Source organism: Lolium rigidum, chromosome 2, assembly GCF_022539505.1.
Source record: "Lolium rigidum isolate FL_2022 chromosome 2, APGP_CSIRO_Lrig_0.1, whole genome shotgun sequence".
NCBI classification, from domain to species: domain Eukaryota; kingdom Viridiplantae; phylum Streptophyta; class Magnoliopsida; order Poales; family Poaceae; genus Lolium; species Lolium rigidum.
In genome coordinates this window covers 149,121,699-149,141,266 of record NC_061509.1, presented here as the reverse complement: position 1 = coordinate 149,141,266, position 19,568 = coordinate 149,121,699, and positions in this window count along the sequence as shown.

Below are 19,568 nucleotides of genomic sequence, written 5' to 3'. Positions count from 1 at the left end.
AGTGAGGTTGTCAATCTCACCGGCTTGCTGTAACAAAGGATTAGATGTATAGTGTGGATGATGATTGTTTGCGGAAAACAGTAGAACAAGTATTGCAGTAGATTGTATTCGATTAAAAGAATGGACCGGGGTCCACAGTTCACTAGTGGTGTCTCTCCCATAAGAATAAGCATGTTGGGTGAACAAATTACAGTTGGGCAATTGACAAATAAAGAGGGCATGACCATGCAAATACATGATATGATGAGTATTGTGAGATTTAATTGGGCATTACGACAAAGTACATAGACCGCTATCCAGACATGCATCTATGCCTAAAAAGTCCACCTTCGAAGTTATCATCCGAACCCCTCCAGTATTAAGTTGCAAACAACGGACAATTGCATTAAGTATGGTGCGTAATGTAATCAACAACTACATCCTTAGACATAGCATCGATGTTTTATCCCTAGTGGCAACAAGACATCCACAACCTTAGAACTTTCCGTCACTCGTCCCGCATTTAATGGAGGCATGAACCCACTATCGAGCATAAATACTCCCTCTTGGAGTTAAGAGTAAAAACTTGGCCGAGCCTCTACTAATAATGGAGAGCATGCAAGATCATAAACAACACATAGATAATAGATTGATAATCAACATAGCATAGTATTCTCTATCCATCGGATCCCAACAAACACAACATATAGCATTACAGATAGATGATCTTGATCATGTTAGGCAGCTCACAAGATCCAACAATGAAGCACAATTAGGAGAAGACGACCATCTAGCTACTGCTATGGACCCATAGTCCAGGGGTGAACTACTCACTCATCACTCCGGAGGCGACCATGGCGGTGAAGAGTCCTCGAGGAGATGATTCCCCTCTCCGGCAGGGTGCCGGAGGCGATCTCCTGAATCCCCCGAGATGGGATTGGCGGCGGCGGCGTCTCTGGAAGGTTTTCCGTATCGTGGCTCTCGGTACTGGGGGTTTCGCGACGAAGACCTTAAGTAGGCGGAAGGGCAGATCAGGAGGCGTCACGGGGGCCCCACACGCTAGGGCCGCGCGGGCCCCCCTGGGCCGTGCCGCCCTAGTGTGGCGGCGCCCCGTGGCCCCACTTTGTCTCTCCCTCGAACTTCTGGAAGCTTCGTGTGAAAATAGGCCCCTGGGCGTTGATTTCGTCCAATTCCGAGAATATTTCCTTACTAGGATTTCTGAAACCAAAAACAGCAGAAAACAGCAACTAGCTCTTCGGCATCTTGTTAATAGGTTAGTGCCGGAAAATGCATAAATATGACATAAAGTATGCATAAAACATGTAGATATCATCAATAAAGTGGCATGGAACATAAGAAATTATCGATACGTTGGAGACGTATCAGTCTTCGACTTTGCTGATGTCCGCAACCCGGCTTCATGGCAAGCAAGATAAACCGGAAGGAACTAAGCACGTGAAACACGAAAAGAGGGAGTGAGAACAAACAATCCGGAAAAAGTTTAACTAACCCCGGGTATACCGGTTTTTTGTGAAAAAATTCGAATTATTTCTAAGTTCAAGAAAGTGCTTGCTTGGCAAAAGAACTTTGTGACTCATACGCCAAAACACACACAGAGGTAGGCAGAGCCAAAGCAAAAGAACCAAGCGTGCATCAGATTGGATGCGGAAACAATTCCGGAATCTTCACAGTGCAAGATAAAAGCAAACAATAAGCAAAGTGCTAAGGTAGCATACAAACTTAAATTAATAAATTACCGGTATAAGATACCGGCATAATAAAGCGTAGCACAACCAAAAGAACTGCGAAGTATTATATTACATCAAAGACCCCGGCATACAGGGGTAGAATTTAACCGACATTGTTTTCAGCCAACAGATATAACAGGCATAGAATGATAATATTTAAGCGACAGGGGGCTGCGGTCCGGCTTCGGGAGCTTCCGGAGGGGCATCGCCTTCTTCCGGAGGGGCATCGCCTTCTCCGGCTTCCTCATCCTCCTCGTCATCAACGTCTTCTTCCTCGTCGTCAGTGAGTGCGTCCCTGACGTCGGGAGGAGGAGGGATGAAGGTGCGCATGTGGGCGAATTCCGCAATCCGGTAGGCGCGGTCTTTCCGCTTTGCGGTTAGGACTGGATCCTTGTCAGTGGCGCATCGCCGCGAAGGCTGTGGAGGGCGTCCAGATCCAGTTCTTCGCACCAAGAACAGGCAATTCGTAGCGCTGCATCTGCTCCGGCACGGGCCACTGAGCACTTCCACTCGCGGATCCTCCGGCAAGCATCCTTCAGGCGATCAGAGGTGAGCATCAAATTGGTCGGCATTGCTTCCCCAGGCCACAACACCTTGAAGATCTGCATGGCCACATCCGGTAGATCGACCAGGTGTCGGTCCACAGCTCGCATGTGCTGGATCCGGGCGGCAAGCGCGACCAAGTGGTCATAAGCATCCTAGGGCGCATCCGGGTTGCTCATAGCTTGTTCAGCCCTACGTTCTGCTACCTTCTTATGCGCATGTGATACGTCTCCGACGTATTGATAATTTCTTATGTTCCATGCCACATTATTGATGATATCTACATGTTTATGCACACTTTATATCGTTTTTATGCGTTTTCCGGAACTAACCTATTGACGAGATGCCGAAGGGCCAGTTGCTGTTTTCTCGCTGTTTTTGGTTTCGGAAATCCTAGTAAGGAAATATTCTCGAATCGGACGAAATCAACACCGAAGATCTTAAAATTCCCGAAGCTTCCAGAGCACCGGAGAAAGGCCGAAGGGGAGCCGGGGGGCCCACCCCACGTGGCGGCGCGGCCAAGGGGGCGCGCCCCTAGTGTGTGGGCCCCTTGTGGCCCCTCCGACTCCGCCTCTTCGCCTATTTAGTCGTCCCCGACCTAAATCCTCGACCCCGTTCGACGAAACCAGAGAAAACCATCCGGAGCCGCCGCCATCGCGAAACTCCACTCCGGGGGACAGAAGTCTCTGTTCCGGCACCCTGCCGGGACGGGGAATTGCCCCGGAGTCATCTCCACCGCCGTCTCCACCGCCATCTTCACCGCCATCGTCTGTCTCCATGATGAGGAGGGAGTAATTCACCCCCGGGCTGAGGGCTCCGCCGTAGCTATGTGGTTCATCTCTCTCTCTCTTTGTGATCTAGTTGAATATCATCTATGTGCTACTCTAGTGATGTTATTAAAGTAGTCTATTCCTCCTCCATGATGTAATGTTGACGAGTGTGTGCATTATGAAGTACTTGGTATATGCTATGATTGTGATCTCTTGTAGATTATGAAGTTAACTATTACTATGATGGTATTGATGTGATCTATTCCTCCTTTCATAGTGTGATGGTAACAGTGTGCATGCTATGTTAGTACTTGGTTTGGTTGTGTTGATCTATCTTGCACTCAAAGGTTATTTAAATATGAATATCGAATATTGTGGAGCTTGTTAACTCCGGCATTGAGGGTTCATGTAATTCTACACAATTAGTGGTGTTCATCATCCAACAAAAGAGTGTAGAGTAGTCCTATTATGTGATCATTGTTGAGAGTGTCCACTAGTGAAAGCAGGATCCTTAGGCCTTGCTTCCAAGCATCGAATCCCCGTTTGTTTACTGTTTTGTTGCATGTTTACTCGCTGCCATATTTTATTCAGATTGCTATTACCACTCATACTCATCCATATTACTTGCATCTCACTATCTCTTCGCCGAACTAGTGCACCTATACATCTGAAAAGTGTATTAGGTGTGTTGGGGACACAAGAGACTTCTTGCTTTGTGATTGCAGGGTTGCTTGAGAGGGATATCTTTGACCTCTTCCTCCCTGAGTTCGATAAACCTTGGGTGATCCACTTAAGGGAAACTTGCTGCTGTTCTACAAACCTCTCGCACTTGGAGGCCCAACACTGTCTACAAGAATAGAAGCACCCGTAGACATCAAGCACTTTTCTGGCGCCGTTGCCGGGGAGGAAAGGTAAAAGGTACTCACACTCCGGATCTCGGCTACCAAGCTATTTTCCGTCGTTGTAAGTACTCGAAGCTATTTCCTTTAGATCCTGCAATTGCATCTTTTTGTTTCTTGTTTTACACTAGTTAGGCATAATGGAATACAACTATGAGCTTTTTAATTTATTTCCTAAGTTAAGACATGAATTGTGTGATGCGAAAATTAAAGAACCTATGGAGCCTCAATTGCATGCTAGTAGCAATGTTATTAGTATGAACGCAATCACTGCTAATGCTATGGATAAGTCTAAGCTTGGGGAAGCTAGTTTTTGTGATCTTTTTAGTTTTCCATCTTTAGGGGAGAAAATTTGTTCTGATAATGCTTTATCTCCCATATGCGATAACTCTAATGATGCTTGTGATATTCTAAATCCACCAACTGCAAGTACTGCTTTCAAGATACCCATGAAAATTATTGAACGTGTTATGGATAACCGCTATGAAGGGGATGGAACTGTCCATCCTGGAGATCATTTACTGTTTTTGCATGAATTATGCGGGTTATTCAAGTGTGCAGGTATCTCTATGGATGAAGTGAGGAAGAAGCTATTCTCTGTTTCGTTGTCTGGTAAAGCGGCGCATTGGTATAAATTGTTGAAGAATAGTCATTCTCTTGGTTGGGAGGAAATTGTACCTCTCTTTTATTCTAAATTTTATCCTCCTCATGAAGTGCATATTGATAGGAATTATATTTATAACTTTTATCCTCGTGATGGAGAGAGTATCTCTCAAGCGTGGGGGAGATTGAAGTCACTAATGCTCAAATGTCCCATCCATGAGCTCCCCCGTAATGTTATTGTTAACAATTTTTATGCGAGGCTTTCAGGACAACACAAGGACTATCTGGATGCCTGTTCGGAGGGATCTTTCACAAGCAAGAAGGTTGAAGCTAGGTGGGATCTTCTTGATCGGATTGAGGAGAACGCTAAAGTGTAACACCCCGGTCTAGCTCTAAGACCGGAATGCTACCACACACATCCTTAAAGGAATTGAAATCCTAAATTACCATAAATTTTGGCAAAGTCTAACATATAAATACTACCATCAACAAATAATGCTAGCAGTTAACACATAATTTCAACATTAAGGATAACCAACACATCATTTACTAAATGGAAATAACCGTTTGAGCTCCAAAGATTTTAGCTAACATAGGTTCAACAAATTAAAGTTACAATGAGACTAAACAGTTTGAACCGCTAAGTATTACAGTATGGATCTTCTAAAAATTTGAGGAAGCTAATCTATACAAGAATTGCTAGTGTGTGTGTGTTGACATAGAATGCTCTACTCCCAAGCCCATGCATGACGACTCCATCAAACACCTGAAAAGATTGGTGACAACAAGGGTGAGCTCACCAGCTCAACAAGCACAGCGGAATGATAAAATCAGCGCAACAACTCATCTCAGGTTATTGAACAGATCGATCGTAGATTCTGTTTATTTCCTACATAACTAGGTTGTACTTGCAAAAGACTCCATTAGCCAGAGCTAGACGCTTAGATATAACACAGAGCACACTGTTTCTAATAAATAAACATGACTATTGTGATCACTGCAATAACAGATCTATAAAGGCTACTCTCACAATCAATTTTCTTGCTGGTAGCAAGCATACTAGGAAAGGTATTAGTCTGAACTAAGAATTGTAATTCATTCATTTCCCAAACCTGCAACTCACTCATGTATAAATAAAGTTTCATCACATAGAGCAACATCCATGGCATTCCTCAAAAGTCACACAAGTAACGACCACACATGTCACCTCTCGTTAGCAAGCAAAACAATATCACAAAATCACCATTGGTTAGTGTAATGGAAGGTACAGCCAAGCAAGTATCACTCGCCATAATACAAGGTAACACATTAATGGTATTTTTGGCATAACTAGCTGTATATCAACGCAGACATTCATATTCATCCCATTTTCTTTATGTCTTTGTTTCATCCCATCTCATTGCTGATACCGGTAAAGTTTGAGTGGCACCCGTCGGCATCCACCCACTCCAACTTGTGGAGGGTGCCTACGATGTGGATCGCAACCCATCATTGAAGGTCTCATGGTTTCTATTGCTAGCATCTCATCTCATTACTTTTACCGGTATAGCTGAGTAGATGCCCGTCGACATCTACTCACTCCAACTTGTGGAGGGTGCCTCCAATGTGGATCGCAACCCATCATTGAAGGTCTCATTAAATGCATTAACATTGTCATGTTTTATTCCATTTCATCTTTAAACTCAACACTGAGGATGGCACCCTGCTACAGCAGCACTTAACTATGCAATAACAATAAGGAGAATTCATTGTAAACACATCTTTACTATTAAATTGTAATAGGTGACTGCCTGGTGTCACACTTGGGCCGGTTTTAATTTGAGTCCAACGTCTGAGCGTAGAAAGGAGAAACACGTGACGAGGGGTCATGTCGTGCGTGCTCGGCTGAGCCTAGCTAGGCCGCCCGAACGAGTTTCCCATGGGCCTTCTCTTGTGGGACGCAGGCCAGGCCTCAAGTTGACAGGCCAATGGATGAGAGGTTCTTTTACCAGTACGTATTAAAAAAAGGAAGCAAGCGATGATTAGTACCACCTCGCTCCCGTGCATCGAGTCCAATCGGCTTAAATACGACATGCTTAATTACGTTGGCAAGTTGATTGGAATCAACGAGACCCCTTGGAATCCCAATGTATTGATTGCTGGCGTGGCAGCCTTGGCTCACGAAGATATAGTATAAAGAGAGAGGCTTAAACAAATATTTCTTTGCACGGTGCAGGATTTAAAGGAGAAGGAGTATATGGAATTAAACGAGATAGTCGCACGCATGTTTGCACAATTAATGGATGGTGTCATATGAGGGGAATATTAAACAAAGATTGCCTTGCTGCATGGTGCAAATTTAAAGCAGACAAAGCGCGCCTGTATGGAATTAAACGTGGGAGGGCAATTCTTCAGAGCAAGAAGATGAGTCGATTGGATTAAACCATGAATTGTTGAATTAATATTGCAACCCATATTAATTAAGGAAAATGCTTCGTTTCAGGCGGAGGCTACCAGCACTCGCGGCCTCCGGATCCTATGCGCGCCACGCGTCCACGAGGAGATGACAGCGATTGATGGGGCCCACCTCGTCCAACCTTATCTCGTAACGGGCAATCCTCTTCCATTCATCCTCTTCTCTCCTTTCTTCTTCCTCTCGTCATCCAGATATCCTCCTACCATTGTCCATCTCCTCCTTCTGACCGCTGCCGTTGCAGCTCGCCTCATCCATCTCCACTTCCACGCGGTGGCTCGTTTTTGTTATCGAGATCTGCACGCTCTTGCTGCAAAGCTTCCCCTGGACCTTCTCCCATCGGTACCGGAATCGTAGCATCCGGTGGTGTGCCGAGCGAGAGTCAGCGCTGCTGCGACGTGCGAGCAGCGGGCGGTGGCTCTGCGAGGTGCGAAGGAACTCCTCGATGCTGCGATGTCGGGGCGGGGGAGCTGCGAGGCCGGGGCGGCAGTACTGCGAGTACGGCGGCTCCGGCCTGGCCGACGATGCTGCAGGCGAGTCCACCATTGCTGATGCAGTGGTCGCCAGAGCGACGTTCCGCGTTGCTGCTAGCGGTGGTGGTCGAAGCTGCGAAGGCCGAACGTGGTGCTGCAAGCGGTGGTTGTGAAGCTCTAACAAAGGGTGGCGGTGCTACAAAGGCCGTCAGCCGGAGCTGCAAAGGACGGAAGGCGGTGCTGCAAAGGCGTCTGGCCGGAACTGCAAACGACGGATGGCGGTGCTGCAAAGGCCTCCGGCCGGAGCTACAAAGGCCACCGGCCGGAGCTGCAAGCGACGGAAGGCAGTGCTGCAAAGGCCACCGGCCGGAGCTGCAAACGACGGAACGCGGTGCTGCCAAGGCTGCCGGTCGGAGCTGCAAACGACGAAAGGCGGTGCTACTCACCGGAGCTTCGATTGAAGGACGACGGTGCTACAATGGGTGCCCGCCGGAGCTACAAAAGCCGGTCGCAGCTGCTGCAAAGCGTGGTCATGCTTGATGCAAGGGGGAACGAGCTTCTGCTCCGGCGATAGGCGACAGGGGTGACCAGCGGCGGTCCGGTCATGCCAGCCGTAGTCGCTCGTCTCAGTGTGGAGGATTTATGTTGCCTTTTTTTCGTGGAAAGGGAGCGTCCGGGTAAAGGAGAAAGGGACATTACGGTGGACCACAGGAGAGACACGTGTCGCTCTCCGGAGGCGGAGGTTCGGCTGTTCGAAGCTTCCGGAGGATCCTCAGCATGATCCTTAATTAAAGCGATGGATTAGAGATTTTGGACTTCTTGTTTTTTGTGACTTTAAGTTTTTTTTCGCAATTTTACGAGACGAATTGTTATTTTTTCTGGAGTATACATCTAAATTTGTCCGGCCTTAACAACAAACTGGCATCTTTACTATAATAATAAATAAATAAAGGATTTGTCCCTCTATTTTTACCACTGATTCTCGCAGAAATTACAACCCGATCACTCGCAAGTTTAAAAACATTCGTCACACCTCGAACAAACCCTTCAAAAGAGCCATCATAGCCGCCACCTTCCTCGATCTCCAACCACCGTAGTGGCCACCATCCTCCAGCTGGCGGAACCAAACGAAGGTTCCATCAAACCCCCGCCCTGTCTCTGGTGCGATCCCGCGGCCGATTCTTCGTCCCTGCTTCCTTTGAATTTGATCGGCTACAACGTCGTTGTCTTCCTGCTGCTGCCCTATCTCTCCCATGCAGCGCCACCTACCTAGACCCCGTGTCCTATACAAAATTTAGTGTGGATTCAAGCGTCGGTGTACAACGACCAAGCAAATGAGGGGAGAGGGGGCTTCAGGAGGCGTGGCGAGCGCTGGCCGGGACGATGTAGTGGAGCATGGCCACCGATAGCTCACCTCGTCGGTGAGGAACCAGAGAAAATTTGCGGCCGTAGCAAGGCACGGGTTCTGTACTAGTATCACACAAGGAACTAATGATCGCAGCCCAAAAGAATGCATATTTAGTGATAAGGGAATAGTTGAGGATGGGAGATAACACTGTGATTACCATCCCACATGTACTTGCCTTTTAGCGCCCAATGGAGTGAACTCACAAATCAATCAATCAGACAAAGCACAGCCACCTGTTAAGAAATAATATACAGATCTCAATCGCTGCATCCATAAGCATCCCAAGAAAGAAACATGAGCGTCGCTCCTATGCACCATCATCAACCTCTCGATGTCCCATAAAATTTTATCCTAAGCTCAACCTTCCGGGTTCCAATCATGCACAACAATATGTACTATGGTATAAACATCAATTACTTGACAACTTTGACTATAAAGAAATTTTCAAATAAACAAGATTAACCCTCAGTTTTAGGTATTTATTTTACCATGTAGAAAACAGGATTGGACAAGCCATGTATTATTCGCATAGAAATTAAGATATAAATCAGAACATGGAAAACTATATCATTGCGGAAATCTAATGGAAATTATGTATACCCAAGATGCTGCACAAATAATTATAATACCTCCTAGAAACATGGTTTGTACTCAACAGAATATTACTGCACAAATCTGAAACTAGTTTCAGCTAGCTTTATTGCGAAGACCGTAGTTTCCCAATCACTCTTCAGAAAAACGCAAATGAGCACTTTATGGAAACCTAAGAACAGTACTTACAAGATTACTATTGTACATATTCTCATATTTCGCATGATTTAAGAGCAGTTTGGCTCGGACTATACTGCAGTACCGCACCAACATATCAAATAAAACTGCATCTATAGTTCCCAGAATAGCTCAGGAGTCCCTTAACATCCAAATTTCGAAATAAGGACTTTCAACCACATGATGTTACTATAAATCAAGACCACGTATCCTATTAGATCAACCTTAAAATAAAAATTGATTTCTTGTGTTACCCTCGATGCAGAAGACGTGGACAGGATGAAGGCAACATTGTCGTCATCAATCAAGCAGACCCTTCTTCTCTTCCCCTTTCTTCCTCCTCCAGGTTGCATATCTCTAAGAATCTCTCACTCTCTGGTTCATAGGGAAGATGGGATGGGGAATAGCCAATCAGTTCGGCCAGGAATATCACCGGCGGCCGGCGGCGCAGGCAGGGGCGCCCATCGGAGATGCCTGCTAGCAAGGCGAGAGGCGGGAGGTAGGGGATGCAGATGGGCAGCGGTTTGCTGCGAGTGTGCCTGAGATGCAGGGGTGCCGCTCAAGCTTTAGTTACAGGGGAGAACCAATGCTTCTGTTATAAATCCTAATCAACTCACCTAGGCTGGGCGTTACAACACAAAGACAATTAGCCCAGAAGGCAAAACGGTAAAGGTGCAGATTAGCAAATTAGTAGGTGCTGGGTTTGAGCCCAACCCAACATTATTTTCACCTTATAATACATATTAAAAAAATTCTAGATATATTTACCAAAAGATGATCAAAGAAACTCATCGGTAGTTTTTAACTATAATTTAGAATTCATGTTTCATACCACTAGGGTAAAATAAATCCATTTTGATACTTCGCAAATTAGAAACAACTGTATAATGTGTAACAAATTTGGGGTATCACATTCTTACCCCCTTAAACAGAATTCGTCCCCGAATTCTCACCTACGTTAGCATCACAAAACCACAACATAACCAACCACTTCTAAATTTATCGAAAATTTTCTCGCATGCTTGACAAACAGAATTATTTTACTTTTTGCACTGACCAGACCCGCAGCTCTAAACCTCCAAAGCATGCACTAAAAGTTTCAAATCAAACAACTATTTGGCTAAGCGTGTAAATATCCATTCACATCATATCAAAAAGTTGCATCCTTTAGCTAAGCACTAAATATGGAACAAGCATCAATTCATTGTTAAGACTCAACCAAAAAAAAGAGTAGAACCAGTACTACCATACCAAGCAATAACTGGAACGGACTCACCGAATAATCTCCTCGAACAAGTCTTCCTAAAGAACTCGTCTATTATTTAGCTCGCAAAAACAAGCATCGCAGTTTTTAACAACCACACATGCATAGGTGCTCTATAAATATGTCCCAAAACTCAAATGCAATGATACAAGGGACGAATAAGGCAGTTGAGTGGAATTATCCAAAATAGTTAGTACAGAGGAAGCAATAGTTATTCGCAGCTCCAATAGCGCGAACAGATAAACTCCATGCAAGTCAACAAGGTAATGACCAAGGAACAACACATCGCACTTTCAGCAATCAAATTCTCACTAGGGGCAACATCAATTAAAACCTTTCCGACCTTGCTAGAACATGCTAACAAAATACTTTCAACCCATTCAATTACAAAGCAACCATTTCACCCTTCAAATCACAACTACACAACAATCTTTCAAATTATTTTGAAAAACAAAATATACCAATCATTCGGATGAAACAAGATTCAATATTCCACAATACTAACCACATAACTGTACATATATCATGGCATCACTACGTCATAAGGCACGCCTCAAAGAAACTAGCATGAGAGACCAACAAGGTCTGAGCTAAAATATACGATTTTTTTATCACATCTCTATTTGTGTAAAGAAGGAAGAACCAGAACATAACCCTACACTCAAACCACTTTGAAGCATCAGCGCGCCCTACAAACATGATACACCCCTCCCGTGTAGCCAAAGTGTGTAGCACGAGTAAGCAGAATGGTTAGCTAGGCCATCTGTTACCAGTACTGCCCACCCGGTACTCAGGGTAGGTGAATCATACAAACTTGATACAAACTACTCTTACATTGTCATGAAATGATTACATGGGCACGAACAAAATGTTCGAGGTCGACCCCCACTAAGTCAATCCCTGACGCACACACTGGCTCTGACCTTAGGAAGCCTCTAAATCTACTAACAAACTCCCCACAAACAAAACACTTCTCAACAGAAGAAAAAGAAAATGCTTAGCTCACGAAACAAGCAATGCCCTTTCAAAAGTGCAACAAATTGAGGATCCATGATTCTAAGTGATCATACATAAGAACGAACTAAGCAACCCTTCGTTGTGATTAAACGAGTCCGGCCTTGGGTTACCCACAAAATTCCTTGGGTCTCACAAGAATTAGCAAACCAAAAGACATATCAGGGAGATATCCACCACTGTATAATACAACAACATAGAAAACATATTCACGCCTCTATGTTATGCCTAGGAAGTCATTAATAACAGAATAACTGCATTTGTTTATGAAATGAAGCCAACTGAAAAGAACATAACACTTCACTATTTTTTTGGGGGGACAAATTTGCTGGCTCAAAGATAAGAACAAAAATTCTCGATAGTACGTACGGTGGCAATTTTTTTTTAAACCCATGACATATGGCTTAATATTTTGGTAGATATTAACATACAACATCAAATATGGTAAATAAATGCAGTTTAAACTTTAGAACCTAGCCAGCCTCAGAACTTCGTCTACCTGTAGGGCAAAACAAAGAAACGTATGATCTGGATAGCACAACATCCAACAAAGTCATGCAGATAAGTGCTGTTTGGAAACGTAAAACTTTGTTTTCTCAAACACGCCCTAAGGTTCATTATTTTGGGTTACCAGATGTCGTCAAGATGATATTAGTCTTACAAGACAAATAAATAGTGATGGTAGGGAAAAACCAGCAAAAGGAAATTAAAACTGCGACAAGATGGAAACTAAAAAGATTAAAACTTCATCCAGAGGTTCTAGAAGGAGGCTAATACAAAATTAAGAATAGAACAAACCCATATTTGCCAGAAGCTACAAACTGGTCATAAATCTAATACCTAGCTACATTTTTTTCTCCCAGGTAGAACCTGACTAGTCCGCTGGTTAAACAATAGCAAGCAGCACAAATAAAAGCTACGACCATGCTACAAAGGTTAAATAGTTCATTCTAGTTACATTACTTACATGAAAGGCTAGAGCTATGCATTTATCATTCGTCTACCATCTTATGCCCCGATGAGGAGCCAACATACAACTAATTACAAAGGTCAACTCCAACACTGTTATTAACACCTTTTTATACTAGCTTACACCCATAGTTGTTTCCAAAAACTTCTAGTCCATGCCAAGCAATAGTAACCAAGGGATGGTGCATCCATAAAGCAAAGGACTGGTACTAGGGTAGCAGGTTGCCAACAGCGGGGGCACTAATGACGACCCAAGAAGCAAACACACACAGCTAACATAATTATGCATCATAAGTAAAACAATCATAAGATCCAAGTTTTGAGCATCAATCAATAACATAATGTAGCAGTCTTGTAGAAAAAAATGGTCTGAAAAGCGGAAGCGCATATGCAATGCATGACCCAGACCCATCCTATTGTGCACCAGTGTGTCAAGTTTTAACTTTTCATTATCTCATTTACAAATTTTTAGAGTCAGATGTTGCATAACCTAAGGAAAACTTCAAAACTGTAAGTTGTTAAGCAAGATGGTCACCTTTTAATTTGCTAAGGTACCTAAGTATCATCCCTCCACCAGAGACCTGAAGCCAGGCTCTGATACCAACTGTAACACCCCGGTCTAGCTCTAAGACCGGAATGCTACCACACATCCTTAAAGGAATTGAAATCCTAAATTACCATAAATTTTGGCAAAGTCTAACATATAAATACTACCGTCAACAATCATGCTAGCTGTTAACACATAATTTCAGCATTAAGGATAACCAACAGCATCATTTACTAAATGGAAATAACCGTTTGAGCTCCAAAGATTTTAGCTAACATAGGTTCAACAAATTGAAGTTACAATGAGACTAAACAGTTTGAACCGCTAAGTATTACAGTTTGGATCTTCTAAAAATTTGAGGAAGCTAATCTATACAAGAATTGCTAGTGTGTGTGTGTTGACATAGAATGCTCTACTCCCAAGCCCATGCATGACGACTCCATCAAACACCTGAAAAGATTGGTGACAACAAGGGTGAGCTCACCAGCTCAACAAGCACAGCGGAATGATAAAAACAGTGCAACGTCTCATCTCAGGTTATGGAACAGATCGATCGTAGATTCTGTTTATTTCCTACATAACTAGGTTGTACTTGCAAAAGACTCCATTAGCTAGAGCTAGACGCTTAGATATAACACAGGGCACACTATTTCTAATAAATAAACATGACTATTGCGATCACTGCAATAACAGATCTATAAAGGCTACTCTCACAATCAATTTTCTTGCTGGTAGCAAGCATACTAGGAAAGGTATTAGTCTGAACTAAGAATTGTAATTCATTCATTTCCCAAACCTGCAACTCACTCATGTATAAATAAAGTTTCATCACATAGAGCAACATCCATGGCATTCCTCAAAAGTCACACAAGTAACGACCACACATGTCACCTCTCGTTAGCAAGCAAAACAATATCACAAAATCACCATTGGTTAGCGTAATGGAAAGTACATCCAAGCAAGTGTCACTCACCACAATACAAGGTAACACATTAATGGCGTTATTGGCATAAGTAGATGCATATCAATGCACATGTTCATATTCATCTCATTTTCTTTATGTCTTTGTTTCATCCCATCTCATTGCTGATACCGGTAAAGTTTGAGTGGCACCCGTCGGCATCCACCCACTCCAACTTGTGGAGGGTGCCTCCAATGTGGATCGCAACCCATCATTGAAGGTCTCATGGTTTCTATTGCTAGCATCTCATCTCATTACTTTTACCGGTATAGCTGAGTAGATGCCCGTCGACATCTACTCACTCCAACTTGTGGAGGGTGCCTCCAATGTGGATCGCAACCCATCATTGAAGGTCGCATTAAATGCATTAACATGGTCATGTTTTATTCCATTTCATCTTTAAACTCAACACTGAGGATGGCACCCTGCTACAGCAGCACTTAACTATGCAATAACAATAAGGAGAATTCATTGTAAACACATATCACACAAGGAACTAACGATCGCAGCCCAAAAGAATGCATATTTAGTGATAAGGGAATAGTTGAGGATGGGAGATAACACTGTGATTACCATCCCACATGTACTTGCCTTTTAGCGCCCAATGGAGTGAACTCACAAATCAATCAATCAGACAAAGCACAGCCACCTGTTAAGAAATAATATACAGATCTCAATCGCTGCATCCATAAGCATCCCAAGAAAGGAACATGAGCGTCGCTCCTATGCACCATCATCAACCTCTCGATGTCCCATAAAATTTTATCCTAAGCTCAACCTTCCGGGTTCCAATCATGCACAACAATATGTACTATGGTATAAACATCAATTACTTGACAACTTTGACTATAAAGAAATTTTCAAATAAACAAGATTAACCCTCAGTTTTAGGTATTTATTTTACCATGTAGAAAACAGGATTGGACAAGCCATGTATTATTCGCATAGAAATTAAGATATAAATCAGAACATGGAAAACTATATCATTGCGGAAATCTAATGGAAATTATGTATACCCAAGATGCTGCACAAATAATTATAATACCTCCTAGAAACATGGTTTGTACTCAACAGAATATTACTGCACAAATCTGAAACTAGTTTCAGCTAGCTTTATTGCGAAGACCGTAGTTTCCCAATCACTCTTCAGAAAAACGCAAATGAGCACTTTATGGAAACCTAAGAACAGTACTTACAAGATTACTATTGTACATATTCTCATATTTCGCATGATTTAAGAGCAGTTTGGCTCGGACTATACTGCAGTACCGCACCAACATATCAAATAAAACTGCATCTATAGTTCCCAGAATAGCTCACGAGTCCCTTAACATCCAAATTTCGAATTAAGGACTTTCAACCACATGATGTTACTATAAATCAAGACCACGTATCCTATTAGATCAACCTTAAAATAAAAATTGATTTCTTGTGTTACCCTCGATGCAGAAGACGTGGACAGGATGAAGGCAACATTGTCGTCATCAATCAGGCAGACCCTTCTTCTCTTCCCCTTTCTTCCTCCTCCAGGTTGCATATCTCTAAGAATCTCTCACTCTCTGGTTCATAGGGAAGATGGGATAGGGAATAGCCAATCAGTTCGGCCAGGAATATCACCGGCGGCCGGCGGCGCAGGCAGGGGCGCCCATCGGAGATGCCTGCTAGCAAGGCGAGAGGCGGGAGCTAGGGGTTACAGATGGGCAGCGGTTTGCTGCTAGGGTTAGGGAACATGTTGAGTGTGCTTGGGTGCAGGGGTGCCGCTCAAGCTTTAGTTACAGGGGAGAACCAATGCTTCTGTTATAAATCCTAATCAACTCACCTAGACTGGGCGTTACAACACAAAGACAATTAGCCCAGAAGGCAAAACGGTGAAGGTGCAGATTAGCAAATTAGTAGGTGCTGGGTTTGAGCCCAGCTCAACATTATTTTCACCTTATAATACATATTAAAAAAAACCTAGATACATTTACCAAAAGATGATCAAAGAAACTCATCGGTAGTTTTTAACTATAATTTAGAATTCATGTTTCATACCACTAGGGTAAAATATCTCCATTTTGATACTTCGCAAATTAGAAACAACTGTATAATGTGTAACAAATTTGGGGTATCACATGAAGAATGGGAGAACAACAAAGGTAAAGAGTCAGGTATAAATTATGATTATGAATGCATTGAAGCTTTTATGGATACTGATAAATTCCGAAATATGAGTGCTACTTATGGTCTTGACTCTCAAGTTGCTGCAAATCTTTATAAAGCCTTTGCTTCTCATTTTGAATTGCCTAAGAAGAATTTTGATAAGTATCATGAACCTTTTAAAGAGGCTTGCATGAAGAATGAATTTGTTGTTAATGATTGCAATAAGCATGCTCAAACTCCTAAGAATGCTATTTCCTATAAGCATGTTAATTTTTGTGGAATGCATAGACCTTGTGGAATTAATCAAATCAAAGATGAATACTGTATCCATCATATTAATGAAAAAACTAGAAAGTGGTTTAGGGCTCTAGACGATTTTGGTAAAAAAGTGTGTGCCCTCTATCCTTTTATTTGTGAACTTTGCCATAGAGTGAGTCATTTTAATTTTCAATGCTCCTCCAATGATAATCTGAACCCCATGAGTGCTACAAAGTTGTATTGCGATGATGAAATTACTCCTAATCAGCATGATGAACTCACTTTATTTTTGTGGTGTGAAGAGTTATCAAGGAAAATTTCTTTGTTAGATATTAATGATCTTGATATTGATGATGTCCTGCATGGGTGTTTTTCTTATTGCATTGATAATAGCCATACAAATACTTACATACAAAATATTTTAGAAGATGACACATTGCCAAAATATGATAGGACCGCTGTGTGTTTTGAACTAATTAATGAAAAGGAGGAATCCTCCCAAGTTTCTTCTATTGTTTCTGAAAGTAAATCAGGTTATGCGGACAAGCCACCCTTCAAGCCTCTTCCTCCTAAAGAAGGGAACGAGGAGAAGGAAGAGAAGAAGAAGAAGAAGAAGGGAACGAAGAAGAAGAAGAAGAAGAAGAAGAAGAAGGAGAATAAACAGAAAGAGGTAACGGCATATTCCCGCGTGAATGAGATAATGCTAGGTAACCGTAAGTATGTTGCTCCTAATGATTATTATGATAATGAATCTGAATACAATGATCTTCCTATGCCCTTTACATACATTAGTGATCATGATTTGAATGAGCACACTACTTTTGATATTGCAAATCTCTGGGAAACTAATTCTGAAAATGATGATGATAATAATTGCCATAGTATCGGTGCTATCCATGCTTCCTCCCATAATGATATAGAAAGCTCTAAGCTTGGGGAAGAGGTGTTTGAAAATCCTTTTGCTACTGATCATTATGTGTTTGATACATCTCCTTCTAATAACAATGATTGTATGGTCACAAATAAACCGACTGTGAAAGATAACTATTCCATTTCTTATGATGACACTGTGCCTCCGACCTTTGATGATTATTATAAAGAACGCTATGATATAGGTTATAACTATCCTTATGAAACTTTTCATAGTCATGATTGGATTACCAAAAACAATTCCCTTAATATGCAACTTGTTTACCATGTTCAAATTCTTGATAATAATCTTGCTCCAATTACTATTAATGAGAAGAACTCTTCTTATGCCAAAATTAATGATACTTTTATGCATATGAACCATGATAAGAATGTTTCAAGTGATGGGTATATTGTGGATTTCATCAATGATGCTACTGAAAGTTATTATGAGAGAGGGAAACATGGTTATATGCATCTTAATAATATTAAGTTTCCCCTCTTTATGTTGAGAATCTTGAAGTTACTCGTGTTTTATCCTCTTATGCTTGTCACTTTGTTCTTCATGAATTCATTTGTGTACAAGATTCCTTTGCATAGGAAGTGGGTTAGACTTAAATGTGTTTTGAATTTGCTTCTTGATGCTCTCTTTTGCTTCAACTCTTATTTCTTGGGATTGCATCATTGAAATTACTGAGCCCATCTTAATGGCTATAAAGAAAGCACTTCTTGGGAGATAACCCATGTGTTTATTTTGCTACAGTAACTTTGTTTTATATTTGAGTCTTGGAAGTTGTTACTACTGTAGAAACCTCTCCTTATCTTTATTTTATTACATTGTTGTGCCATGTAAAGTCTTTGATAGCAAGGTTGATACTAGATTTGGATTACTGCGCAGAAACAGATTTCTTTGTTGTCACGAATCTGAGCCTAATTCTCTGTAGGTAACTCAGAAAATTATGCCAATTTACGTGAGTGATCCTCAGATATGTACGCAACTTTCATTCAATTTGAGCATTTTCATTTGAGCAAGTCTGGTGCCTCTTAGAAATTCATCTTTACAGACTATTCTGTTTTGACAGATTCTGCCTTTTATTTCGCATTGCCTCTTTTGCTATGAGGGATGGATTTCTTTGTTCCATTAACTTCCAGTAGCTTTAAGCAATGTCCAGAAGTGTTAAGAATGATTGTATCACCTCTGAACATGTGAATTTTTGATTATGCACTAACCCTCTAATGAGTTTGCTTTGAGTTTGGTGTGGAGGAAGTTTTCAAGGGTCGAGAGAGGAGGATGATACAATATGATCAAGAAGAGTGAAAGCTCTAAGCTTGGGGATGCCCCGGTGGTTCATCCCTGCATATTTCAAGAAGACTCAAGCATCTAAGCTTGGGGATGCCCAAGGCATCCCCTTCTTCATCGACAAATTATCAGGTTCCTCCCTTGAAACTATATTTTTATTCGGTCACATCCTATGTACTTTACTTGGAGCGTCTGTTTTTTTTTATTTTTGTTTAAATAAATGCTTGTGTGGGAGAGAGACACGCTCCGCTGGTTCATATGAATACATGTGTTCTTAGCTTTTATTTTTCATGGCGAAGGTTGAAACTGCTTCGTTAATTGTTATATGGTTGGAAACGGGAAATGCTACATGTACTAATTGGTAGAATGTCTTGAATAATTTGATACTTGGCAATTGTTGTGCTCATGTTTAAGCTCTTGCATCATATACTTTGCACCTATTAATGAAGAAATACATAGAGCTTGCTAAAATTTGGTTTGCATAATTGGTCTCTCTAAGGTCTAGATAATTTCTAGTAAAGTGTTTGAACAACAAGGAAGATGGTGTAGAGTCTTATAATG